Source organism: Phocoena sinus, chromosome 3 (genome assembly GCF_008692025.1).
Source record: "Phocoena sinus isolate mPhoSin1 chromosome 3, mPhoSin1.pri, whole genome shotgun sequence".
In the NCBI taxonomy this organism is placed as follows: Eukaryota; Metazoa; Chordata; class Mammalia; order Artiodactyla; family Phocoenidae; genus Phocoena; species Phocoena sinus.
In genome coordinates this window covers 62,194,028-62,221,557 of record NC_045765.1, presented here as the reverse complement: position 1 = coordinate 62,221,557, position 27,530 = coordinate 62,194,028, and the positions used below count along the sequence as shown (strand labels likewise).

The 27,530-nt window shown below is 45.2% G+C and overlaps 1 long non-coding RNA gene across 2 annotated transcripts; it reads right to left on the bottom strand.

Moving 5' to 3' along the window:
• Positions 1-1,030: 1,030 nt before the first annotated feature.
• Positions 1,031-27,013, bottom strand: LOC116752291. Of its 2 annotated transcripts, XR_004349438.1 has the most exons (4): positions 24,750-27,013; positions 24,584-24,649; positions 13,225-13,318; positions 1,031-2,898 (listed from the first exon to the last, which is right to left on the bottom strand). It is a non-coding gene; the product is annotated as an uncharacterized LOC116752291 (long non-coding RNA). The 2 variants fall into 2 exon arrangements; XR_004349437.1 differs by lacking the exon at positions 1,031-2,898 and having other exon boundaries at positions 11,369-13,318.
• Between the last annotated feature and the right edge of the window lie 517 nt (positions 27,014-27,530).

The window sequence follows — 27,530 nt, the reverse complement described above, 5'->3', positions numbered from 1 at the left end:
CCAGAGTTAGCAGCCTATTGAAGGAAAACAACATCAAGGTAAAAGAACAATAAGACTGTGTCTAGTTTAGAACTTCCCAACCTAAGAGGCCTTGAAAGGTATTCAAGGAAGACCCAGAGTGCTGAATGTGTTGGCAACTGGCAGCCGAATAAAGTGAAGGTCCGGGAACTCGCATTAGAGGGTGAGTGCTAGGGACAGTGAGGTACAGCTCAGCATCGAGGAGTGGATCATCAGAGCTGGCTGTCAGGTCTTCAGACCCAGGAAGACAGTGCTTCCCTTGGGAAAACCTGGCGACCTCCCCCATGCCAGTCAGTTGTGGGCCCACAGCCTGGCCCTCCTCCTCTGCTTTCCTCCCTCCAGGCCTCTCCCCTTCCTTGCTCTTTCTGGAGGTTCTGCCCTGCCTGCTGAAATCAGAGCAGGCCTTGGCAGAGTGTTTGGGTTTTTTTTTTTTTTTTTTTTTTTTAAGCAAGGTTGGTTTGGTTCTAAATCTAGAGGAATACACTAGGATGCTTCCAGCATAGGGGGTCTCTGTTTCTGTGTTAAATCACAGTCCAAATTTTAAAAAGTGAAAATACTCAGTAAATAATGGATGTGGGGGAACATGCAATGATGTGTACTGGTGATGTGATTGGAAAAGGGGCAGCTTTTAAAAATGTGTCTAGCCTTTGTCCAAGCAATTCCACCTTCTGGAATTTATCCTACGAAAATAACCACATTTTTGCAGAAATGTATGAACAAAGATATTTATAACTGCATTGTTTATAATAGAATAAAAAGGAAACATTAGAAAGCCCTGCAAAAGGAGTTGGTTATTTAAACTCTAGCATATCCACTCACAGGCATGTCATGCAGCAGGATGATCTACGTGTATATTTATTGACAAGAAAGATGTTTGCATATATTGCTTAGTTAGAAAGAAAGGAGGAAGGGAGGAAAGAAAGAGAAAGAGAGAAAGAAAAAGAAAAAGAAAGAGAGAGAGGGAGGGAGGGAGAGAGAAAGGGAGGGAGGGAGGGAGGAAGGAAGGAAGGAAGAAAGGAAGGAAGGAGGGAAGAGTATGGTCAGGCTACTCAGGATGGCTATTCTCTTGTTCTCTGTACATCCCCTGCTCAATCAGTGCCTGCTTTCACCTACACCTACCGTACTCACATGACTGACCTTCCTACATACTTGCCCCGGGCAAGTTGATAATTCTTATCAAAGAGGTGGTGAGGAGCGTGCCCCTCTGCTAGTTTCCCTGGTAACCTGACATCAGTTCCCCCTATAACTGGCAATCTCCCCTTCCCTCTGGGAGCGAAGACTGCTGCCTTGTCCTGTCCACCGTCACACAGTGGGGTGTCGCTCCAGGACCTTGCTTCACACGTGTAAGGTCCCCCTATCCATTAAATCATTGATGTCTCTGTCGCTGACTCCAGGCTCTTTATTCGGTCTTGAAGCTGGGCAAGTGCAGGCCTTGTAGGCCCGTGAGGTGCAGCCCAACAGAAAGAAAAAGAAAAATGGAAAAATCTTAAAGAAACATGCAAGGAAAGTAGCTTTGTACTCAGCCTGGAGGGTTGAAATCCAGATCTGTCTCTTAACCAACATGAGGACACAGGCAAGTGATATGATCTCCCTAGCCTCTGCTTCCTGCCTGTAAAATGGGCATAATAATGCCTGCCTCACACAGTTGTGAGGATTTGGTGGGATTAACACCTCTAAAGGCCCATCTCAGGGTCTGGCATGTGGTGAGTGCTCAGCAGTGGGTACCCAGATGAGATGTGGACCAGTAGTATTTTTACCGGGTACCTGTGAGGAAGCCTGGAAACATTCTGGAAATTCATAGACAAATATTGGTTTTATTTGGCTGGCTGGAATTATGGGTGATTTTCAATATTTTACAATTTTTCTACAAGGAATACATATTACTTATGTTGACTGAAAAAAAATGCACAGCCTAAAAATTGAGAATTACATTTTATTCGGTGGACCTTCTGAGAACTTCAAGCCCGGGAGGCAGCCTCTCAGATAGCTCTGAGGGACTGTTTCAAAGAGGGTAAGGTAAGGGAGGAGCCAGGATATAAAGGAAGGAGTTTTGCAACAAAGACCAGGTAGTCGGAACATCAAAAGATTACTGTTAATCAAAGAAAACCAGACATCTCAAGTTAATGAATTCAGTGCTTTTCTGTGTATGGGAAGATGCAAGAGTCTGTGCTCACTGAAATCATTCCCTTGATATGCGCCTTAGCTCTCTAAGGGCAGTATTCTTTCTTTCCCTTCCTGAGTTCACTCACGCTCACTGTTGGGGGCCTTGTTAGTGGCTGATGGCTTGATGGCTGCAGCATCCTTTGCTTGCTGATATGGCAGGAGGCATTTTTCATCCACACTTAAATAATGATGATGTAGTTTTTAAAAAGGAAGTAACAATTGAAAAGGTTAAAAAAAAAAAATTGCAGGCAAGCCAACAGAGCAGCCCCCAGGGCAAAGCTCCTGAGGACTGAGGTAGGGGTTGGGGGTGTGTGGAGAGGGAGAATAGGCAGTGGGTGAAGGAAAAGAAGGAAAAGGATGATTAGGCCTGAGGGCTGGTGCCCAAGGAGATGCACCTCAGAGGTCAGGCTCAAGGCCTCCCAAGCATGTTCCCCACTTTGGCCCCTCCTGGGGGAGTTTCTGGTAGGAGATACGGTGACCCGTCAGATGACCATGAGGGTGTGCAGCCACTTTTGACTGGTGAGAGAGCCTGACTCCGGCATTTCCAGGGAGCGGCCCTGTAGCTCCAGCCCTGGGTTCAGCTCTTCACCCACTCTCAGAAACCCAGCATCTTGTCTGTGTCCAGAGGAGGAAAGGCAGGGAATCCTAGTGAATTCCCATCTTTGGCATCCTGGTAGGATCCATACTCAAGGGCAGGATCTCCCAAGCAAATACAACCTGTTGGGAAAGGGATCCTGTGACTACCAAAGGGCTGCTGTGCCATCTCGCATCCCCACCTGCACCCACCAACTGCCTGCTGGCCAGTGACATCAGGAAACATTTTTCCACATTGATGAGGTGTATGCTGCTTATGCCAGTTTATTGAGCATTCTTGGGGCATGGCTTATCCATATAAGTGAATTTTCCAAATAATTTAATTCCATCACACTGCAATTTTTTTTATTGGACTCATTTTTAGTTAATTTTTATTTTACCAAATTTATCAAAATAATGCATGCATATGGTTTAAATAAAATAGAGAGGTTTATAATAAAAGTCGCCTCTTGACCTTTCTCTGTCTCACTCTCTTCAAAGGGAGCCCCTTTCAACCCTTTTATTAGTTTCTATTTCTGTTTATGTTGTTATTTCTTGATTTACCAATTTTAGACCTCTGTGGGCTTGCTGTGGTAGATAGAATTGAGCTCACCTACAAAACCACCTCTAGTTCTCCTCCCTCCATCCTTCCAGTAAGACTAATGCGATTTTTGGTTAACTTAATACATAGTGAACGTAGACATTCTTCGCTGCTGTGCTAAGTAGTGTGTTATGTGTCCGTCCTTGAGTTCTGGAAAAAAATTATATTAATTCTTTGATAATTTTCTCCCCTCTGTTTTATCTGTTGAACCTACTGGGTTAATCATCTAGTTTTCTTATGTTTTCTTTTTTATTTACCCTCCCTTTGCCTTTTGGGTCTACTTTCCTGGAAAAACTTCCTTGCCTTTATCTTCCAATCCTTCTATTGACATTTTTTAATTTGGGCTTTTATATTTTTGGCTTGTATATATATATATTTTTTTAATAAATTTATTTATTTTATTTATTTATTTTTGGCTGCATTGGGTCTTTGTTGCTGCTCGCGGGCTTTCTCTAGTTGCAGTGAGCGGGGCTACTCTTCGTTGCGGTGGCTTCTCTTGTTGCAGAGCATGGGCTCTAGGTGCGTGGGCTTCAGTAGTTGTGGCGCACAGGCTCTGGAGCACAGGCTCAGTAGTTGTGGCTCACGGGCTCTAGAGCGCAGGCTCAGTAGTTGTGGTGCAGGGGCTTAGTTGCTTCATGGCATGTAGGATCTTCCCGGACCAGGGCTTGAACCCGTGTCCCCTGCATTGGCAGGCAGATTCTTAACCACTGCGCCACCAGGGAAGCCCTGATGTGCCAAATTTTAATTCAGATACTTCAGCAAATCTCTTCAGTTTCTATCTTAAAATTTATTGTTTATTGGCCTTGATATTTCTCTTCTCAGGGAAGCCCTTGGCTTGTATATTTTTAATATACAAGTACTCATTCTTGTTTCTGATTTTTCCTTTATCATAATATTACAGTCTTGTTTTATGGATGTACCATCTGCCGCTTTTCTCTCCGAAGGTATTACTTATTTTTCCTGTGTCTATTAGTTTTGTTTTAATATTCTTGTATTCTCTCTAAATTGTCTTTTCTTCCCCTGGCTTCTTTTTGTTTGTTTTCTCTCTCTCCTTCCTGTTGGAGGCTTTCCTCAAACATCAAAAATATCTATTGATATTTATGAATGAAGCAATAAAAAGCTGAATTAAACTGTATTTGGGAAAACTTATCAACTGGGGCATCACTATAGGAAGGAAGCCAGTCTTTTTTTTTTTTTTTAATACATCTTTGTTGGAGTATAATTGCTTCACAATACTCTGTTAGCGTCTGTTGTTCAACCAAGTGAATCAGCCTTAAGCATGCATGTATCCCCATATCCCCTCCCTCTTGAGCCTCCCTCCCACCCTCCCTACCCCACCCCTCTAGGTCCTCGCAAAGACCCAGCTAATCTCCCTGGGCTATGCTGCTGCTTCCCACTAGCTATCTATTCTACATTTGGTAGTGTATGTATGTTGATGCTACTCTCACTTTGCCCCAGCTTCCCCCTCCCCACCCTGTGTCCTCAAGTCCATTCTCTATGTCTACGTCTTTATTCCTGCCCTTGCCACTAGGTTCATCAGTAACTTTTTTTTTCCTTTTTAGATTCCATATATATGTGTTAGCATATGGTATTTCTTTTTCTCTTTCTGACTTACTTCACTCTGTATGACATACTCTAGGTCCACCCACCTCACTACAAATAACTCAATTTCATTTCTTTTATGGCTGAGTAATACTCCATTGTATATATGTGCCACATCTTCTTTATCCATTCATCTGTCGATGGACATTTAGGTTGGTTCCATGTCCTGGCTATTGTAAATAGTGCTGCAGTGAACATTGGGGTACATGACTCTTTGAATTATGGTTTTCTCAGGGTATATGCCCAGTAGTGGGACTGCTGGGTCATATGGTACTTCTATTTTTAGTTTTTTAAGGAATCTCCATATTGTTCTCCATAGTGGTTGTATCAATTTACATTCCCACCAACAGTGCAGGAGGGTTCCCTTTTCACCACACGCTTTCCAGCATTTATTATTTGTAGATTTTTTGATGATGGCCATTCTGACTGGTGTGAGGTGATACCTCATTGTAGTTTTGATTTGCATTTCTCTAATAGTTAGTGATGCTGAGCATCTTTTCATGTGCCTCTTGGCCATCTGTATGTCTTCTTTGGTGAAATGTCTATTTAGGTCTTCCATCCATTTTTTTTTTTTTTTTTTTTTTTTTTGCTGTTCGCGGGCCTCTCACTGTTGTGGCCTCTCCCGTTGCGGAGCACAGGCTCCGGATGCGCAGGCTCAGTGGCCATGGCTCACGGGCCTAGCTGCTCTGCAGCATGTGGGATCTTCCCGGACCAGGGCACGAACCTGTGTGCCCTGCATCGGCAGGTGGACTCTCAACCACTGTGCCACCAGGGAAGCCCCATCCATTTTTTAATTGGGTTGTTTGTTTTTTTGATATTGAGCTCCATGAGCTGTTCATATATTTTGGAGATTAATCCTTTGTCCGTTGTTTCATTTGCAAATATTTTCTCCCATTCTGAGGGTTGTCTTTTCATCTTGTTTATGGTTTCCTTTGCTGTACAAAAGCTTTTAAGTTTCATTAGGTCCCATTTGTTTATTTTTGTTTTAATTTTCATTACTCTAGGAGGAGAGTCAAAAAAGATCTTGCTGTGGTTTATGTCAAAGAGTGTTTTTCCTATGTTTTCCTCTAAGAGTTTCATAGTGCCTAGTCTAACATTTAGGTCTTTAATCCATTTGGAGTTTATTTTTGTGTATGGTGTTAGGTAGTGTTCTAATTTCATTCTCTTACATGTAGCTGTCCAGTTTTCCCAGCACCATTATTGAAGAGGCTGTTTTTTCTCCATTGTATGTTCTTGTCTCCTTTGTTGTAAATTAGGTGGCCTTATGTGTGTGGGTTTATCTCTGGACTTTCTAGCCTATACCATTGATCTATAATTCTGTTTTTGTGCCAGTACAATACTGTCTTGATTACTGTAACTTTATAGTATAGTTTGAAGTTGGGGAGCCTGATTCCTCCAGCTCCATTTTTCTTTCTCAAGATTGCTTTGGCTATTTAGGGTCTTTTGTGTTTCCATACGAATTGTAAAATTTTTTGTTCTAATTCTGTAAAGAATGCCATTGGTAGTTTGATAGGGATTGCATTGAATCTGTAGATTGCTTTGGGTAGTATAGTCATTTTCACAATATTGATTCTTCCAGTCCAAGAACATGATATCTTTCTCCATCTGTTTATGTCATCTTTGATTTCTTTCATCAGTATTTTACAGTTTTCTGAGTACAAGTCTTTCTCCTCCTTAGGTAGGTTTATTCCTAGGTATTTTATTCTTTTAGTTGCCATGGTAAATGGGATTGTTTCCTTAATTTCTCTTTCTGATTTTTCACTGTTAGTGTATACGAATGCCAGAGATTTCTGTGCATTAATTTTGTATCCTGCAACCTTACCAAATTCATTGGTGAGTTCTAGTAGTTTTCTGGTGGCATGGCATCTTTAGGATTTTCTATGTATAGTATCATGTCATCTTCAAACAGTGACAGTTTTACTTCTTCTTTTCCAATTTGTATACCTTTTATTTCTTTTTCTTCTCTGATTGCCGTGGCTAGGACTTCTAAAACTATGTTGACTAAGAGTGGACATCCTTGTCTTGTTCCTGATATTAGTGGAAATACTTTCAGTGTTTCACAATGAAGTATGATGTTTGCTGTGGGTTTGACGTATATGGCCTTTATTATGTTGAGGTGGATTCCCTCTATGCCCATTTTGTGGAGTATTTTTTATCATAAATTGGTGTTGAATTTTGTCAAAAGCTTTTTCTGCATCTGTTGAGATGATCATATGATTTTGACTCCTTAATTTGTTAATATGGTATATTGTATTGATTTATTTGCATACATTGAAGAATCCTTGCACCCCGGGATAGATCCCACTTGATTGTGATGTATGATCCTTTTTTTTTTTTTTTTTTTTTTGTATGATCCTTTTAATATGTTGTTGGATTCTGTTGGCTAGTATTTTGTTCAGGATTTTTACATCTATGTTCATCAGTGATATTGGTCTATAATTTTCTTTTTTTGTGGTATCTTTTTCTGGTTTTGGTGTCAGGGTGATGGTGGCTTTGTAGAACGAATTTGGGAGGGTTCCTCCCTCTGCAATTTTTTGGAAGAGTTTGAGAAGGATTGGTGTTAGCTCTTCTCTAAATGTTTGATAGAATTCGCCTGTGAAGCCATCTGGTCCTGGACTTTTGTTTGTTGGAAGATTTTTAATTACAGTTTCAATTTCATTACTTGTGATAGGTCTGTTTCTATTTTCTAATTCTTCCTGGTTCAGTCTTGGAAAATTGTACCTTTCCAAGAATTTGTCCATTTCTTTGTGGCTGTCCATTTTATTGGCATATAGTTGTTTGTAGTAGTCTCTTAAAATCCTTTGTATTTCTGCGGTGTCAGTTGTGATTTCTCCTTTTTTATTTCTAATTTTATTGATTTGCATCCTCCCCCTTTTCTTCTTCTTTATTTATTTATTTATTTTTGGCTGCATTGGGTCTTCATTGCTGCCTGTGGGCTTTCTCTCGTTGCAGCGAGCAGGGGCTACTCTTCATTGTGGTGAGCGAGCTTCTCTTTGGGGTGTCTTCTCTTGTTGCAGAGCACGGGGTATGGGCACACGTGCCTCAGTAGTTGTGGCATTCGGGTTCAGTAGTTGTGGCTCACAAGATCTAGAGCACAGGCTCAGTAGTTGTGGCGCACCGGCTAAGTTGCTCCGCAGCATGTGGAATCTTCCCAGATCATGGCTCAAACCTGTGTCCACTGCATTGGCAGGTGGATTCTTAACCACTGCACCAGCAGGGAAGTCCCTCCCTTTTTTTCTTGATGAGGCTGGCTAAGGGTTTATCAATTTTGTTTATCTGTTGAAAGAACCAGCTTTTAGTTTTATTGATCTTTGCTATTGTTTTCTTTGTTTCTATTTTATTTATTTCTGCTCTGATCTTTATGATTTCTTTCCTTCTACTGACTTTGGGTTTCCTTTGTTCTTCTTTCTCTTGTTGCTTTAGGTGTAGGGCTAGATTGTTTATTTGAGATTTTTCTTGTTTCTTGAGGTGAGATTGAATTGCTATAAACTTCCCTCTTAGAACTGCTTTTGCTGCGTCCCATAGGTTTTGGGTCATTGTGTTTTCATTGTCATTTGTTTCTATGTATTTTTTTATTCTTTTTTGATTTCTTCAGTGACCTTTTGGTCATTTAGTAGCGTACTGTTTAGCCTACATGTATTTGTGTTTTTTACAGTTTTTTTCCTGTAACTGATTTTCAATGTCATAGCATTGTGGTCAGAAAAGATGCTTGATACGATTTCAGTTTTCTTAAATTTTCCAAGGCTTGATTTGTGACCCAAGATGTGATCTATCCTGGAGAATGTTCCACGTGCACTTGAGAAGAAAGTGTATTCTGCTACTTTTGGGTGGAATGTTCTATAAATATCAATTAAATCTATCTGATCTATTGTGTCATTTAAAGCTTGTGTTTCCTTATTTATTTTCTGTTTGGATGTTATGTCCATCGATGTAAATGGGGTGTTAAAGTCCCCTACTATTATTGTGTTACAGTCGATTTCCCCTTTCATGGTTGTTAGCATTTGCCTTATGTATTGAGGTACTCCTATGTTGGGTTCATAAACATTTATAATTTTTATATCTTCTTGGATTGATCCCTTGATCATTATGTAGTGTCCTTCCTTATCCCTTGTAACAGTCTTTATTTTAAAGTCTATTTTATCTGATATGAGTATTGCTACTCCAGCTTTCTTTTGATTTCCATTTGCATGGGATATCTTTTTCCATCCTTTCACTTTCAGCCTATATGTGTCCCTTGGTCTGAAGTGGGCCTCTTGTAGACAGCATATATATGGGTCTTGTTTTTGTATCCATTCAGCCAGTCTGTGTCTTTTGGTTGGGGCATTTAATCCATTTACATTCAAGGTTATTATCAATATGTATGTTCCTATTACCATTTTCTTAATTGTTTTGAGTTTGTTTCTGTGGGTCTTTTTCTTCTCTTGTGTTTCCCGCCTAGAGAAGTTTCTTTAGCATTTGTTGTAAAGCTGGTTTGGTGGTCCTGAATTCTCTTAGCTTTTGCTTGTCTGAAAAGCTTTTGATTTGTCTATTGAATCTGAATGAGATCTTTACTAGTTAGAGTCATCTTGGTTATAGGTTTTCCTCTTTGATCACTTTAAGTATATCCTGCCACTCCCTTCTGGCCTGCAGAGTTTCTGCTGAAAAATCAGCTGATAACCTTATGGGGATTCCTTTTCATGTTATTTTTTGGTTTTTTTCCTTGCTGCTTTTAATATTTTTTCTTTGAATTTAATTTTTGTTAGTTTGATTAATATGTATCTTAGTGTGTTTCTCCTAGGGTTTATCCTGTATGGGACTCTCTGTGCTTCCTGGACTCAGGCCTATTTCCTTTGCCATGTTAGGGAAGTTTTCCACTATAATCTCTTCAAATATTTTCTCAGATCCTTTCTTTTTCTCTTCTTCTGGGACCCCTATAATTTGAATATTCGTGTGTTTAGTGTCGTCCCAGAGGTCTCTGAGACTGTCTTCAATTCTTTTCATTCTTTATTCTGCTCCTTGGCAGTTATTTCCACCATTTTGTCTTCCAGCTCACGTATTCGTTATTCTGCCTCAGTCATTCTGTTATTGATTCCTTCTAGTGTATTTTTCATTTCAGTTATTGTGTTGTTCGTCTCTGTTGTTTCTTCTTTAGTTCTTCTAGATCTTTATTAAACATTTCTTGTATTTTCTCAATCTGTGCCTCCATTCTATTTCTGAGATTCTGGATCATCTTTACTATCATTACTCTGAATTCTTTTTCAGGTAGATTGCCTATTTCCTCTTCATTTATTTGGTCTTGTAGGTTTTTACCTTGCTCCTTCATCTGTGACATATTTTGTGTGTGTGTGTGTGTGAGACATATTTTTTGCTTTCTCTTTTTTTTTTTTTTTTAATGGGTGGGATTGTGTTCCTGTCTTACCAGTTGTTTGGCCTGAGGCTTCCAACACTAGAGTTTGTAGGCTGTTGGGCAGAGCTGGGCCTTGGTGCTGAGATGAGGACCTCCAGGAGACCTCACTCTGATGAATATTCCCTGGGGTCTGAGGTTCTCTGTTAGTCCAGTGGTTTGGACTGGAGCTCCCACCACAGGAGCTTTGACCCAACCCCCGGCTTGACCCCCAGCACATGAACCAAGATCCCACAAGCCATGCAGGGTGGCAAAAAATAAAAGGAGAACAATAACAAAGAGTAAAAAATAAAATTAGACTAGGAAACAGATATGTTAGAAAGAATATAAAAGTATAGGTTAAGCAACAACTGAGAAGTAAATCAGAACCACAATAGTAAAAAAGAGTAGAAGCAAAAAAAAAAAGGTGGAAAAGGCCTTGGCTGTGGAGGATGGGGCCTAAGCAGAGGCAGGGTTTGGGTGGTAGGCACGGTCTATGCTTAGGACCCACAGGCCTGGAAAAGGCTTGAGGTGGGGCTTAGGCTCAGTGGAACAGAAGGGGCCCAGGCAGTGCCTCTGGTCTCAGAGGGTGAGGTACCCCACCTTCCTTGACTTTATCTTGCAATCCTTCTACTGATTTTTTAAAATTTTGGCTTTTATATTTTTGGCTTATATATTTTTAATACAGAAGTACTCATTCTTGTTTCTGATTTTTCCTTTTTCATAATATTACAGTCATGTTTTATGGATATACTGTCTCCTGCTTATCTCTCTGAAGGTATTACTTATTTTTCATGTGTCTATTTGTTTTGTTTTAATATTCTTGTATTCTCTAAATTCTTTTTTTCCACCTGGCTTCTTTTGGTTTCTCTCTCTCCTTCCTGTTGGAAGCTTTCCTCAAATATCTATTGTGGGGCTTCCCTGGTGGTGCAGTGGTTGAGAGTTCACCTGCCGATGCAGGGGACACGGGTTCGTGCCCCGGTCCAGGAGGATCCCACATGCCGCGGAGCGGCTGGGCCCGTGAGCCATGGCTGCTGAGCCTGCGCGTCCGGAGCCTGTGCTCCGCAACGGGAGAGGCCACAGTGGTGAGAGACTGCGTACCGCAAAAAAAAAAAAAAAAAAAAATCTATTGATATTTATGAATGAAGCAATGAAAAGCTGAATTAAACTGTATTTGGGGAAAACTTATCAACTGGGGCATCACTATAGGAAGCTAGCTAGTCTTTTCATTAACAAGCCTCTGAATGTCAGACTCTTTTCTCTAGAGCTGGCTTTCTCAACTTTGGCATGTTGACATTTGGAGCCAAATAATTCTTTGTTGTCAGAAGCTCTTGTGCAGTGTAGAATGTTTAGCAGTATCACTGAACTCTGCCCACCAGGTGCCAATAGTAACCCCCTTCCCAGAGTTCAAAAAATGTCAATAAACGTTGCCAAATGTCTCCTGGGGGGCAAAATCACCTTGTTGAGAACCATTGCTCTAGAGCCATGTGGCTTCTCAAGAGAAGCATTCTAACTGCCTGTTCCAGTTACTGTTACTGCATAACAAACCACCCTAATACTTAGTACATAAACAACAACCATTTTGTTGTGCTTCAAGTCAGGAATTGGGAAAAGGCATGGCTCCTTCTCTGCTCCACAGTGTCTGGGGCCTAGGCTGAGATGTCTGGAAGTTGGAACCAGCTGGGACTGAAGGATCCGCTTCCAAGCTGGTTCTTCACTTGGCAGGGATAGTTGGAAGAGGGGGTGCAGCTGGGACTGGAGACCAGAGAGACTATACACGGCCTCTCTAGAACAACAGTCTGGTAGTTGGACCTCTTGTGTGGTAGCTCAGGACTCCAGTGTGAATATTCCAGCCAGCAATATGCAAGCTGCATGGCCTTTTATGGCCTGGCTTTTGATGTCACATAGCATCACTTCCACTATAGTCACAAGCCCGCCCAGATTGGGGGAAGGAGACAGAGACCTACCTCTCAATGGAAGAAGTGTCAAAAAAAATTGCAGCCATGTTTTAAACTCACTGTACTCTGGTACAAGGTGATATGTGCCTGCGGCAGGGTGGGGTATGCAAAGGGGGGGACATTGAGTCCCACTGTTCAGTCTTCAGACTTTGCCCTCATCCCTCTGTTTTCATCCTTGTGGTCATTTGCCTTCTCTCTTGCCAGGGTCTCTCCTGTTTAGTGTCTTCAGTCTCTGGTGTGTGGGACAGAGTATGGGGTGGGATCTGGGAGGATTCCAAACATTTGCCCTGGTTCCTTACCCCACCTACTCGGTACCTGACCCCCACTGTCATAATACCTGGTCTCCCCAAGGTCTTAGCTCCCCCAGGGTTCTGAGGGGGAAGTGGCTTGCCTCCTGTCAGTATACCCCTCTGCGGGCCAATCTCTCATCCACCGATGTCTCTTTACCATTCTGTTTGCTCTTGAGGATTTATACCATTTTACTTTTTGACTGGCATTTTAGTAGCACTTCAGGAGAGAAAGGAGATTGAGATGTGTGAATAGCCTGACGTGTTTAACCCAAAGCTTGTTACACTTCTTTTGGATGGATTTATGGTGTCTCTAAATTGTGTCATAATCTTCTCCCCTGTTGAAGCTCTGTTAAGTAGTACAGTGACCACATTTAATGTTTTGCTGATAATTTAGAATCATCTTTATGAACATACATGTTTACACTGAGTAGAGCTATCTGTCCCCCTTCATGTTGGGGACTCAGATCACTATGCTAAACTTCCTTAAACCTTTTTTCATGGTCATCTCTGTCTCTGACTACCTCTTGTCCCATTTATTTGTGGCGAGGGTGCCACATTACAGCACATAAACTTCTAATTTACTCCTTTTAAATGGCTAGTAAACTAGATGACCATGCCGGGTGTCCCCCCACCAGCCTGCCCCTACCCATTTTCTACCCTTTCCCACACTCCCAGTGTTTGACCTTTGTGGATTGCATCAACCAGTCTCCATGCCCTCATGCTGCCAGTTGGGTTTGGCCAATTGAAGACCCTGCAGGAGATAAGAGAGTGATTTTGGGGTGCATTAGGATACTTTATCCGTAACCCCCTCACCAGCTCCCTCCCTCGCCAAGCCTCTGGTCAGGTCTGTGTTCTTCTCCCTAAAGCCACCACTCTTCCCAGTAGCCCTCTCCTGTAGCTCTCTCAGGGTCCTAGTAACACTCCCACCTCTTCCTCCCTCCAGGCGGTGGTAATTACTCCCCAGTGTTGCTGGCTCCAGGGTGCTTCTCCTTCCCTTATCGGTTTCCTTAATGCTGCTCACCCCCTTGGAAACAGTCCTTCCTTAAGTTCTCCTTGTTACCTGTGCAATGTGCATCTGTTTCTTACTGGGACTCTGCCCATACAGAAACTTCTGATTTACATCTAAAACAAGAATGGTCCCTGCGTGAGCCCTGAGAGATCCTCCTCGGAATGCTGTGTGTGAGCTCTGTGACATCTCTGGGCTACTGGGGCTTTTGAAAATTCACTTCCTAGCTGTTAACTAGAATACATAGTAGAGGGTACTGGATTAGTGACGTCACCATACGGGGAAATGTGACTTACTGGAATGTTTTGAGAAGGACAATAAACATGTAAATAGAAGGAAACCTGGAGAGAGAATTTGTAATGACTTTCAAAAATTATATGACAGGCTGGAAAATATCAACAGTTTCAGAAAAGGATTAAATACCTTCCTGGATAACAGACCCTTGCTGGGTCTTACAGTAAAGTGGATGTTTGGGGGAGATCCAGACCGTGTGTGGATGGGATTCCCCAAATGTGACATTAGAGGTCCCTCAGTTAGGAACTGCTGGGCCTCTGTGCTTCCAGGTCAGTAGCTTTTCTGATGGTTTTGCTCTGGGGAGTGCCATGTGCTTGTCTGTCCACTGGCCTGAGGATAAACTGGAGACCAGAGAGGCCCACGGCCTTGTAGCGGCATCACATCTCACGCCCCACAGCAGCCGAGCCATCCGACGGCCACCTCTGAGATCAGCTTACACAACTCTCCTGCTGAAACACACTCGATTCTCTCACTTCCTCACCCTACTACCCTGTCAGCTCTCCGTTCTGTTGAATTGGTGCACCCGTCTGAAGCACATGTACCTCTAGGGGAAAAGTAGAATCAAGATCTCTTTCTGGCCACTCATTTCCTGAAGCACAAAAAGGAAATGTATCATAAATGCTTCTTAAAGATGACAGGAAGGGGTAGTGCCACTCCAGGTGGCAAGGGCTGCCACTGTGGTATTTCACAGACCGGGAGGTGAGGTGGCACATGGGGGCTAAGGTCCCAGCCAAGGGCAGCCCTCAGGGTCCAGCCTTCCTGACCCACTCCAGCAGACTGTGGACCTTCAGCCCTCCTGGGCAGGAGGAAGAGGCCTGGGAGGCATTACCTCTATTTCACAGGGAGGAGCCCAAAGCCAGGGAAATCGAGAGCTGCAGCTTTGGTGAAGAGACACTCTTATACCCTGGCTTCCTTATTCATGATTCTTTTACCTTTAATGATTTTTCTTTTTAATTTGAGGAGTGGGGACTGGGCAGTTGGAGATAGGTTTGTTTGTTTTTAGTGTGGCTACCCTCAAGTGATGTAGCCTTTTTCAGTTCAGCTTATTCTCTTTCAGCCCAGGCCACTCTGTGTCCTTTAGCCAAGTGAGCCCAACCGAGGCCCCTCAGCATCCCGACCAGCAGAGGTGCAAGAGGCCCATCCTGTTCATTCTTGCTCTGTAAACGCAGTGCAGGAAGGCAGATATGCAGGAACATGGCCAGAGGAGCCAGCCCAGGGCTGGAAAGTGGAGGGCCCTGGAGGGCTGGGGGAGGCTTCTGAGGCCTCTCTGCACTGCTCCTCCCATAGCAGAATGTTCATGGTCCATGTACTTCTGGGAGGGTAGATGGGGCCCAAGTGGGCAGAACACCTGTTTAGTGTCCTGTCTTGTCCTTTCCAAGAATTCAGCCATTGCTAGGTTGGCTGCCATTAACCACATGGAGTGGAAGGAAAATTCTCAAACCAGGCACTTGAGCCAAGCCTGACGAGGTCCTCAGCCAGATGTTGCAAGTTCCTAATCTTGACCCAGAGGCCAGGGAGTTGGGGCATCATCTGGAGCCCAGAGTTGGCTGTTACCCACAAACATAGACACCCTGAGTGGGACCTACACACCCCGCCTTGCCTGAGGTGGGACCAGGGCCCACTTCATTCCCATTACATACCATTACAAGATGATGCAACCAGGTTTCAACAGACACTGACAGGGAAGAAACACATTACAACAGCACGCTTCAATACTTCCTCTGCCCATGCAGGAGGCTTCATCACATCAACAAAGTCGGACCTCTTCCCATCCCAGTATCTCACCCCACCAAGCTGGAAGTACCTTTTGTCAGGACCATTTACGGCCTTTGAATGGGCCTGCTTTTCGCAAGAAATTAAACCAGTGGCTTTCCATCCTGGCTGCACATTACAGTCGTCTAGAATATTAAAAAATACTGATGCCTGGGCCTCACTCTCACCCCAAAGATACTGACTGAATTGATCTGGGTTTTTTAAAAATTTATTTAAGTCTTTATTGAAAGATAATACACATGCAAAAAGAAGAAGAAGAAAAAGAGAAAAGCACAAACCACAAGTGTAAATCTTGGTAAATTTTGACAAAGTGAATTTACCCTGAGTAATTTGCTTCCAAATCAAGAAGCAACGTTACCTGCATCCCCTGGTGCCCCAAAGGGTAACCACCATTCTCATTTCTAATGGTATAAATTAGTTTTGCTTGTTTTCAAGCTTTATATTATATAAATGGAATCATACAGAATATATTCTGGCTTCTTCCGATCCGCATTGTGTTTGTAAGATTCATCAAAGCTGTTGCTTGTAGTTGTTAGTTAGTTTAGTTAGTTAATATTGTAGTAGTTAGTTTATTCTCATTGCTATAGGGTATTCCACCATGTAGATATTCCTCCATTTATCTATATTTGGGTATCTGGGTTGTTGTTGGCAATTTAGGGTTATTATGACTACTGCTGCTGTGAGCATTCATTGGTGTCTTAGAGCATGTTTCCTTGTATTTCTGTTAAGTCCATACTTGGACATGGAATTGTTGGGCAGGTATGAAAATCAGTATGTTCGGCTTTAGTACCTTATGCCAAATAATTTTCCAAAATGACTGTACCAATTTATACTCCCTCAGGGATGTATGAGAGCTCTGGTTGCTTCACATCTTTGCCAACAATTGGTATTTTCTAACTTTTTCACTTTAGCCATTCTGGTGGGTGTGTGATGATATCACAGTGTGGTTTTAATTTGCATTTCCCTAATGACTAATACAGTTGAGCGCCTTTTCACATGTTTGTTAGCCATTAGTCTTCTCTTTGCACAGTGCCTGTTGAGGGGCTTGGACTTGAGTACTTTTAAGAAGTCCCTTAGGTGGCTGTAGTGTGCAGCCAAGGTTAAAAACCATCGAGCAATACCACAACTTAGCACCTGCTGTTCTGTTTCTCAGTGTCCTGTCTTTGAGCTTAGAGTATTTTGGATCTGAAGGGACCTAATGGACCTGGAGAAAGATAACTGTCACCCGCCGTGCCAAGATGAGCCTACCAGAAAGAAGCAAGAGATTGGAGCTAGAGTTTAGGCAGTTGAGAATCTTTGGGAATGTGGTCTCCACTTCAGAAGAGTTCAGAGAGGGCCTGTGGTGTCCCCAGCTGCCACAGGCATTTCCTGACCACAAAAACGACCCCTTGCTGGTCACCCTGGAGCTCCAGGCAATCATGTGGAGGAAGTGGAGGGGCCCAATGCCAGGTACTTCCCAGTTTCCAGGCCAGCATGAGTGGGACCCAGCTCGTGTGGCATTGTGGTCAGGCTGAGGACAGTGGAGCATGTGTTCCAGGGACCTGGGTGGGGCTGAGGGAGGCCTGCTGTCTGTGGCCTGTCTCCTGGTTCAAAGAGTGGCCTGTGAGCCTGTCCCACATGAGTCCAGGCCTGGCTAGCCCTTGAGTTCTGTGGGTTTCCATAAAGGTTCCAGTTGTTGTCTCCCTCACCTGTAATGGCCTCCTCTTCCTCTGCTCCAGGACCTTCCTTGGTCACCCTACCCCTACTTGACCCCTTACTCCTCTGAACTCCTGCAGCACTTAAGAGTGAGAGCACACGATGTGGCTCCTGATTACACTTTGCCTTCTATTGAGTCCTCATTGCATCATCTGTGCTCATCTCATTCCCTCTTCTGGACTGCAGCCTCATCCCAGGGCTGCTGGGTGCTTCTCTGTGCTCCCCCCACAGTGGGTTAAGTGGCATTTGGTAACTCAGTGATAACATCCTCCAAATTGGAAAGGGAGGTGCAGTAAAAATACGAACCACACACAGAATCCTTCCCTCAGACTGGACCTATGCAGGTGTCAAGCAGCACTGCCCTGTACGGGGTCCGTGTTGGCACATGTGCCACTCATCTGGTAGGCAAGTTGGACTACCAGCAGGGGCTAGGATGCTGGTGCCTGACTGGGTGTGCATAGAGGCCTCTCAAGCAGAGGGGTTTTGCACACCCTGATGGAGTTCACCAGAGTGCCCAGGGCCCGCACCATGTGCTCCTTGAAAAGAGCAGAGTCCACCTTCTGCTGACTGAAGTCCTGCCAGCTGCCTGACGTGAGATGAGGCACAAGGAGGCACGTGGGCACAGTTGACATTTTGGACTCTGGTGAGCACAGAGCCAACTCCGGGCTCTTGGTTGTTCCATGTCCCCTGGATTCAGGCCCATCTCGGAAATTGCTCTGGACACAGAGCGCTTCATGTCTGATAGTCCAAGTGCAGACGTTGGGGTTCCCTTGATTGGCCCAAATGGTAGCTTGAACCAACCAGCAACCAGTGTGCTGTCTGCAGCCTGGAAGAACACTCTCCTGGCCGTGTATGAGAGTTCTAGTTGCTTCAGTCCTTGTCAACGACTGGCATTTCCTGTTTTTTTCATATTGGCCATACGAGTTTCTTAAAAAGAGAGACCCCTCTCGTCCCACTGACCCTGCACCCCTGCCTCTCCCCTTTCACTCAGCCCCCTACCCAGCAGTCAAGCCCTTCAGTTCTCTCATACTTGGTCTTCAAACTCTCCTTCTCCCCTGGCTCCTGTAGTGCAGTTGCAGTGTTTGGCATGCTCCCGTCTCCATCATCCCTGTAATGCTTCCCTCCAGCCCCTTCCCCATGGAGTACAGCCATGCTATCTGCCTTTCATGGCCAAGATTCTGGAAGGAGACATCTCCTCTCTCCTCTTCCTTCTCCTCACCTGCTCATTTATTCAGCAAGTATTCATTTTACCCCTGTCTGTGCTGGGCATAGCAGGGTTCAACAGTGAAAAAGACTAGCTGGCCGTGCTCTCATGAAGCTTATAATCGAGTAGGGAAGACAGACGTACATCATTAACAAGTGTTTATGTAGGGGCTGCCACAGCCCAACAGCACAGGCCAGCTCTTCTCTGCCCTCACGCACCTGCAAATGTCTGCTCGTCTTTTGGGGCTCAGCTCACATGCCACCTCATCTGTGCTGCCTTCCCCATGCTGCACCTGTAGACAGTGTGGCCCGCTGGGCCCACAGCAGCCTTGGGTATAACTATTTCCCACAGAGGTTGAAATCCGAGGGCAGAGACCAGACCACGCTCACCTTGGAGCCCCCTGCCTGGCACAGAGCCCAGTGCATTGGAGGTGCTCAGTAGATGAATGCAGGTCCCTGCCAAGACTGAGCCAAAGTGTGTGAACATCTCCAGGGCCTGAGAATCCACATCTTTCTTCTTCCTCTGTTTTAATAGCCTTTTCTTTCTTCTTATCATTATAAAAGTAATTTGGGTTTGGTCACAACCGTGTGCATTTACTTAACAATACTGAACTTTACATTTATAAATGGTTATGAATGTAAATTTTACGTTACATGTATTTTACAACAATTTTTAAAAAACAGTGCAAAGATAAAGTACAAAAAAGGAGGAAAAGGTCCATATTATCAAGAAATAAAGGACAAAGGATTTGATTCAGGCAAAATTGTATTTAAAAAATAAGTAGTTTGGATTAGGGAAATGCAAATCAAAACCACTAGAGGGGCTTCCCTGGTGGCGCAGTGGTTAAGAATCCACCTGCCAAGGCAGGGGACACAGGTTCAAGCCCTGTTCTGGGAAGATACCACATGCTGTAGAGCAACTAAGCCCGTGTGCCACAACTACTGAGCCTGTGCTCTAGAGCCCGTGAGCCACTACTACTGAGCCCGCGTGCCACAACTACTGAAGCCTATGCACCTAGAGCCTGAGCTCTGCAACAAGAGAAGCCACTGCAATGAGAAGCCCGCGCACCGCAATAAAGAGTAGCCTTGCTCACTGTAGCTAGAGAAAGCCCGCGCACAGCAACGAAGACCCAATGCAGCCAAAAATAAATTTAAAAGAAGAAAAAAAATCCACAGTGAGATACCACTTCGCACCCTTTAGAATGGCGATTATTAATAAAAAGAGAAAAAAAAAAATAACAAGTGTTGGTGAAGATGTGGAGAAATTAGAACCCCTGTGCCCTGCTGGTAAGAGTGTAAAATGGTACAGCCACTGTGGAAAACAGCATGGCAGTTCCTCAAAAAATTAAAAATAAACTTACAATATAATCCAGCACTTCTACCTCTGGCTATATATCCAAAAGAACTGAAAGCAGTGTCTCAAAGAGATATTTGTATACCCATATTCATATCAGCATTATTCACGATAGCCAAAAGGTGGAAACAATCCAAGTGTCAAGTGTCCATTGACAGATGAATGGATAAGCAAAATGTGGTATACACACACAATGGAATATTATTCAGCCTTAAAAAAGAATGAACTTCTGCCACATGCTACAACATGGATGAACCTTGAAAACCATTATGCTAAGAAGTGAAATAAGCCAGACACAAAAGGGCAAATATTGTACGATTCCAGTTATATGAGGTACCTAGAATAGTCAAATTCATAGAGACGGAAAGGAGAAGGGTGGTTGCCAACCACTGGCAGAAAGAGAGAATGACGAATTAGTTTACTGGGTTTGGAGTTTATGTTGAGGATGATGAAAAAATTCTGGGGCTGGATGGTACTGATGGCTGAACCACAATGTATGTGTACTTAATACCATTGAATTGCACACTTAAAAATGATTAAAATGTTAAATTTTATGTATATTTTGCCATAAAAAAGTAATTTGTGTATATTACAGACATTTTAGAAACTATTGATAAGCACAAAAGGGAAAAATTCAAATCATTTCATAATCTTACCAGCTAGAAAAAGCCCGCTGTTAAAATTTCAGTATGTGTCTTCCATTCCCTTCTTGTTCTCTCTCTCTTAAAACAAAAGTGTGTGTGTCTGTGTGTCTGTGTGTATCTATCTTTGGAGACCACACTGGACCTACAGAAAGTCTCCTTACGTCTATCTCTCGACTGTTCCCATTGATACTGCTTCCTTCCTTCCAGCCATTCAAAAGAAGGCTATCCCTGTTCTGGACATCAATCCTTTGAACAATTTCTCACACCTAATTTCACTGCCCTGTACCTCTAGGGTTACACTGCTCTGAAAATGCCCATTCCCTCCATATGTCTGAAAATATGGTACAGAGCAGGCTCAGTAATATGTTGGAAGGGGTTGGAGAGAACAGTGAGTGCCCCTCCCACTTTCTCAGGTACTGCACATCTTAGATACGTCCATCTGAGCATGTCAGCTCCCTTGGATGACGCAGTTGTTGTGGTTCCTGCAAAGGTTACTGACAGCTAAAACCCTAAGCCTGTTGGTCAAGGCTGCCCTTGGCCCAGGTCCCCATGCCCTGCCTTGGTGTCCTTACTTTTTGGACCTGGTGCTGGACCTCACATTATCCCTGTTGATTCTTACTCCTAGATTCAGCTTCTGCAGCCAGTCAAGAGCCTGTGGCCTCATGCCCTGATGAGCAGATCTACCCTCTCCACTCTGAGGGAGCTTGGAGAAGAGTGAAGGCCCCATAGGCTCTACCCCTGCTGGGCTCTGGGAGGAGCAGCCTCTTCCTCTCTTCTTCCCTTGAGAAGTGGGCCTCCCTCTTTACCTCAGGCACCACTCTGCCTTGCACAGCAGTGAGTCAGCAGGAATGAGCCAAGCTATCAGAGATGAGGGTGCCCTCCACCACATGGGTTCTGTGGGCTGAGGAGGCTGCCATCAGGCCTGGCCCCAGGGCCATGCCACAGCTGTCACGCCTTGTAGAAGTGCCCCCAGGCCCCTACATTTGTTACCACACATTTGGGCAAACTCCTTCCCCAGCTTTGCCACCTGGTCCAGGAGCCAGGGCATAGCCAGCTTCATTGGCAGTGAGAGGTGAAGCAAGAGGCCACAGCCACTCAGGTGACTAAAGTTCATGTCTGTGCCCAGCCTTCATTTGTTTCCAAATCCAGCCACAGACGTGAGACCCTTCTCTCTTGCCTCTGAGGCCTCCACGGAAGGGTTTATTTAAGGTTTTAACCAGAACCTTTATAGCCCAGCCCTGAGAAGATTATCTTTTTACTGCAACTTTGATTAATGATTGATCAAAAAGTGATACTAGAAACACTGAAGAACAAATTTGCCCTAGAGATTACAAAGGTCTACATCTGCCAGGCTTGGGGACCTGACCACCTGCTCCAAGGTCAAACCAGGGTAAGGGTGCATCGGAAGACCCACCCCACACACAGTCAGTCTCTCTCTCACACACACACAGGGGAAAATACAGATGTAAATGTCCTTAAATCCTTTTTGGAATTAGCAGGGACAGAGCAAAAGGACATAAGGGCTCTTAATAGAATTTTTCTTTCTTTTGTTTCTATTAATGCGTATTACAAATTAGCATCTTAAAGGGAAATTTGGAGTGTGAGGAAGAGAGGGGGTTGTGTGAGGACCATGACCTGGGCTTCCTGCAGACCTCCAGCCCCAAAGAGCTGACATCTGAAATGTGTTCAACACCAGGCAGGGAAGAGGGAACAAAGTTTCACAAGCACTTGTGGGAAGAGCCTTGGGGAGTGATTGGGCTGTGCTCAGCTGTGCTCTGGCTGTTTTGATGGTCACTGAGGCTGTGAGTCCTAGTGGGGTCCACAGGCCACATCAGAATCAAAGGGCCCAAATCTACCACCTCAGAGACTGGGGAGCCAGGAATCTGCATTTTAACAACCTCCCCTACCTGGGGTTCAGCCGGTCCCCACCCTCTGTGAGCCCCAGGGAGCAGGGTACTGGCTGGAACACTTTTTTCTTGCCCCTCAGCTCCTCTGGTGCCCTGGGGCATGATGAGTGGAGAGCTGGCAGAACAGCTTCTAAATGGAAACTGGAAAATGAAACTGGAAATCACAGCCTCACAACCCAAAGAGCTGGGGTTTTTTTTCCACAGGGAGAGTCCCTGAGGGAGAAAGAAGCAGAAGAGGGGAGAGAAGCATGTTTAGTGAAGGCAGCAAGGTGTTCCTTAAGGAGCCTAGCAGTGGGCACACTGATGCAGGGTTGCGACGGCAGCCTGCAAGGCGGGCAGTGCCAGCAAGGATGGCCACAGCGCTGCACCCACTTCCCCAAGGGTGGCTGGCTGCCGTCAGCCCTGAAGGGCTTCCTCTCCAGCAAAAGCTAATTTCACGCTTTATGCTGAATAGCTATTTTCAAAGGTACTTTAGGAAGGGCTCTGGCTCTCGGTTAATCTGAAAACGTTTAATTCTGAAAACACTTCTCAGAATTGAACGTTTCATACCAGCGTTTCATCCCAGCAGCTTCGTGCTCCGCTGGCTACCTTCACCCACCTTGCCCCTCTGGGGCTCTCCCACATGCACACGTAGGACTTTGATGAGGAATGGAGGTGCTTGAGTTTAGCTGAGGATCAAAGATCAAACACGCTAATCTGCCCTCCCCTCTGGTCTCCTACACCACACACACCTGAGTTTGTGCTCACCCAGGCACAAACACTAAAAGCAGCTGCCGCGTAAGCACCGCTTGAGGCAACTTTGAAGATACTTAGCAGAGCAGCTTTCATGGAAGCAGATTTCCTGAACGGACAGGAATGCGGGGGAGAGGAGGGCAGTGGGATAGGGGCCAAGAACTGTCCCTACCTGCTAACTCCACACCATCCTGGCTTCCCCAGCCCCCAATCCCACACACTCCTTCTTTGGTTGGTACCCTGAAGGGGTATCCTCTCAAAGCACGCTGTGTTTTCCAGCTATTCGTGTAATTATTTGCCTCACGTCTGTGTCCCTCACTGGAACTAAACTCCTCAAGACCTGAAACATGGTCTGTGTTATTTACTGCTGTATCTTTGATGCTTTGAATAGTGCCTGACTCTTGGTAGGGGCACAAAAAAATGTATGTTCCATGAGTGAGGGCAGCCTGAAATGCCCAGTAGAAAGACAGCACTCCAGCAAGGGATACGCACTGGCATATCTCAGTGTCCAGACCCCACCCCAGGCCCTCAGAGTGCCTTTAGCTGAGGATGCGGTGGACAGATAGACGCCCCAGCTCTGCTGCCTGCAGTCCCCAGACCCTTGCCCATGGAATGCTTTAACTGCTCCATGTGTACAGGCAAAGGCTTAGCAGGAGGAGGTGGGAGGTGTGGCGTTCTTCTGTCACTCACCCTCCATGGCCCTGGCTTTGCCCCCCTTACCTGACAGATGGGCTCACATAGCCTCTTCCCAGGAGGCCAGGACACCTGTCTCCCTGGGCTACCCAGAAAAGAAAGGCCACTTTATAATATTTTTTATTCTTATTTTTTTATTTTTGGCCACACGACATGCAGGATCTTAGTTCCCCGACCAGGAATCGAACCTGCGCTCCCTGCAGTGGAAGCGCAGAGTCGTAACCACTGGACCGCCAGGGAAGTCCCAAGAAAGGCCACTTTTAGCCTGTGGGTCAGGAGGAGACAGGCTGGGGCTGGGTGCGGGGAAGAGGGGGAGGTGTGAGTGATTAAAAAAAAGAGGGGGGCAGAAGAAGGATGCCAGTGAATGGTCCTCCGGGAGGAGATGTGGACATGGGAAGCAGCCCTCATGTCAGGCCCCACACCTTTTATTCTTCTCAGCCTCACTTTCTCATCCATAAATAGGATTTGTTCTTGTGTATATGCCTTGAGGGGCAATATAACAGAAGATAATAGGGCAGACTTTGGAATTGGGCTATCTGGGATAAAATCTCAGCTCTGCCTTTACAGACTAGTAATTGACCTTGTGTCAATTACTGAATCTGTCTTTGCCTCATTTTTCTCTTCTGTCAAGTGGGAACAATTATAGTGGATTCTATGAGCTAATTCATGTTCCTGACACCTGGTGAGGGCTCAGTCATTGTTAAGCTATGATTACCTTAGCAAGGCTTGTGAGGATCCAACAAGATGGCAGATATGAGCACAGTTCCCAGACTCGAAGGTGCTGTACGAATATGAGGAAAGAGGGGAGTATTATTTTGTAAATATTGAAGGCACAGCTTCCCTCCCACATTTGTCTGGGGTGGGGCAACAGTTTTACTTACTTAATGTTAAGCTAGAAGATGCACCAAAGGAAGGTGAAAAACTGAAACCGCCAACCGTTTGAACTGTAGGCTGCACTGAAACAGTGTGGCCGGTGCAAATGTTAAGGGCCTGGGCAAGGCCCACTTCCTCCCTGCGTGCCATGGGTCTTCCTCATATCAGCAGCTTCCCAAGGCTACCGGAAGTGGGTCCAGGAACACTTGAGGGTGTGTGCAGGGAGGCTTGGGCCAGCTGCTGGGGAGAGAACAGAAGCCTTTCAGGTCCTTGGTGGGTCCTGGGACCGCCTGTGCAGTAGCCCCTGCCCTCTCCCAGGGGCGGGAGAGGCCTGCCCAGGACGGGTGTGTAGCCGACTCCCCGCCAAGCCTCTTCTCTCTTGAGGTTGCAAGCCACCGTACAAAAGGCATCCAGCCCGAGAGAGGCAGGCAGAAGAGGAGAGCCGAATCTTTTCTCAAAGGAAGTGCAGTTGTGGTTTTGAGACGTTCACTTCACATCTGTGGTTGGCGTTTCCCAGAGTTCTCAGAGGTGAATGCAGGGTCAGCCCGATGTCGCCAAATAAGGTTCACCAGTGACCTTAGCAACAGGCTTCGCTGCCCATTGGCTGCCACTGCTGCTGCCAGCCAATGCGGCCTCTGCGGGCCGGCGCTGAAGCTGGGCTGAAGCTTCCTCATGTGCAGGGATCCAGCTGCTCCCTGTCAGGAATCACTGCCCTTTGAGGCAGCCACAGATAGGTAGAGAGCTCTGGGCAAAGGTGCGAGGGTGGCAGGACTGCCTGGGTGCCCACGTTTCAGAGTCGACCAGGCCAGCACTCCACTGAGTCTTCACACAGCACCGATCTGCAGCGTCAGCTTGATGGCCTGCTCCCAGCTTGCCAAGATGAGTTGTTCCCTACCACTCCCACCTTGTCCTAGCTGTCAACCTTGGAACTCCATAGTTCCTATTTCATAGTTCTGTTCATTCCTCCTTTGTGCCAGGCACTCTGCTAAGCTCCTTCTACACGTTATCTCTTTTAACTCTCTCAATAACCCTGTAAGTGAATTAGCCACATTTTACAGATGAGGAAACTGAGGCTAAAGAAGGTAACCGGCCCAGTGTTGCACCAGTAAGTAGGGAAGCCACAATTTAAACCCAATTTAAACAAATCCACATCCTACACTATTAACTGTTGTACTGTATTGCCAGTTCCTCAGTGTCTGTGTGTCTCAGTGTCTTCATCTGTGGCATGGGATTGATAACACCTACCTCACGGGTTTGGGGTGTGGATCATGTGGAGTGACTTACGTGCAGGAACCTAGTGCAGAGCGGCGGCTTGTCCAGCGGCACAGCTTGGCAGCTGTAGGCTTGGAGCCTGATAGGTGTGTTCCACAGGCATCCTGCACGTCCCTCTCGCACGGAGTGTGCTGCTGAAACATTGAGGTTTGTGGACCGGACTTCTCTGTGGCCCTCATGTTTGCTTTCCACTTCCTCATTCTCAGCCTCCTCCCACTCTCACCCAACTACATCACCGAAGTAGGGAGGCTGGAGAGGAGCCTGCTGCGAGAGGCCCCAGCCTGGGAGTGCCAGAGGGGACAGGATGGCTGGGCTGGAGGGGACAAGTTTGGAGGACCGAATGTAGGCCAGTCAGACTGCAAGGGCAGGCATCCCTCTTTTCCTCTATCCCAGATACAGCACTGCTTCCCTGAGAAACATTTTCAGAATTGAAAAAATACGTAAGTGATCTGGTAAAGATGAAAATACATGTACCCTGTCACCCAGCAGCCCCACTCCTCAGAATCTGCTCTAACCAAAGTCTCACTCATGTGCACCACAATATTCACAAATAAATTGTGCAGTATTCCTGCAGTGAAAATGAATGAACTACTGCGACCTGTAATACTGTAACGTTGGATAACAATACTGCCAGAGTACTGTGACTCTCATCAACATAATGTTAAATGAAACTGCAGAAGAATACACACAGTATAATTCCTTTCATGAAAAGTTTAACAACTGGCAAAACTGAACTGTATTGTTTAAGGATATATGCAGAGGAGGTAAAACTATAAAAAGCACAGAAATTATTATCACAAAAGTCAATTTAGGGGACTTCCCCGGTAGCGCAGTGGTTAAGAATCCACCTGCCAATGCAGGGGACACGGGTTCAAGCCCTTGTCCCCTGAGGAGCCTTGGAAGGAATGGAAGGTCCAGGAAGATCCCACATGCCGCAGAGCAACTAAGCCCGTGTGCCACAACTACTGAGCCCGCGTGCTGCAATTACTGAAGCCCGTGCTCGGCAACAAGAGAAGCCACCACAATGAGAAGCCCACACACCACAACGAAGAGTAACCCCCGCCCTCTGCGACTAGAGAAAGCCTGCGCGCAGCAGTGAAGACCCAACGCAGCCAAAAAAAAAAAAAAAAAGTCAATTTAGTCATGAGCACAGGGGAGGGTTGGGGTTGTGATAAGGAGGGGCATAGGGGTCTTTGAGGGTGTTGGCATTGTTTTATCTCTTAACCTGGTGGTGGTTATACAGATATTTGCTTTCTATTTTATACTTATTAAACTGAACATATGCTTTGTGCATTTTTCTGCATAATTATTGTTTTGCAAAAAAAAAAAGTGTACATGTCATTTCCAGCACTGAACAGTGCAGTGAATGGACAGGACGGCAGAATGAGCTCTACCCCACATGAGACTTCTGGAACAGCATTCAGGAGTTTCCACACTGTTTGCTGAACCACAACTTTTACTGCAGGTGAGGAGCCTTGGAAGGAATGGAAGATAAAAGCCATTATGCAATTTAGAAT